Here is an 811-nt window from a genome sequence, read left to right as displayed (position 1 = left end):
CGCCCCCTGCCCCTCCCGAGTCCTCGGAGGCCAGTAGGTCCCCTTGGGATGCACAGAGTACCAGGCGTTGTTACCGCTAGGCGGGAACCCACATTCTCAGCGTGGGTCTGAGGCAGGGGGAGGGGAGAACGCCAGCGTCGGGTGACCACCGCAAGCACGTGGGTTCGCTGGCCAGCTTCTCCCTCCGGTGCACCCTTCTGGCTTAGGCCACTTCACTGCTGTGTCCCTTTGGGCCAGCCCCTCTCCCTCTCTGAGCCTGACCTGAGAGAAAATTACAGCTGAGCAAAGCAAAGCGCGAGAGCCTGGAAACACTCTCTGCTGTGTGAACCTCAGTGCAAACCGGAACCTTTCATAATTGCTGTTACTATTGTAATTAATATTATCTCTTGCTATTAGCACAGTACACGGGACAATGTGGAGCTTCATTTTCCTCTCAGATGACACTGATTTGGTTGCTTCCAGCATATTGGTTCTTCTGAGAACTGAGGTTCTTTATAATTTTGCACAGAGCCCAGCGAGAGAATAAAAGTCAATAAGGTGGACCCCAGCGAGATGGCCTACCGCTTGTTGTACTAGGCTGGTGACTTGAGTTCCATCCTTGGGATTTACCTAAAGGTGAAGGAGAGAAACAGCATCATAAGTTGTTCCCTGACCTCTACAATGTGCTATGGCAAGCTCACCGACACCCACATGCACACATACTATTATTATTATTAATTATTATTACTATTATTATTATTGTCATATCTGTTCTCTTTATTGTTATTTTGGGCAATTATTGGTGGCAACCTCGTCAATCAGACAGATTCCT

This window comes from Chionomys nivalis, chromosome 1, assembly GCF_950005125.1.
Source record: "Chionomys nivalis chromosome 1, mChiNiv1.1, whole genome shotgun sequence".
NCBI lineage: Eukaryota > Metazoa > Chordata > Mammalia > Rodentia > Cricetidae > Chionomys > Chionomys nivalis.
The sequence above is the reverse complement of the archived record's forward strand: the minus strand, read 5'-3'. Positions refer to the sequence as shown.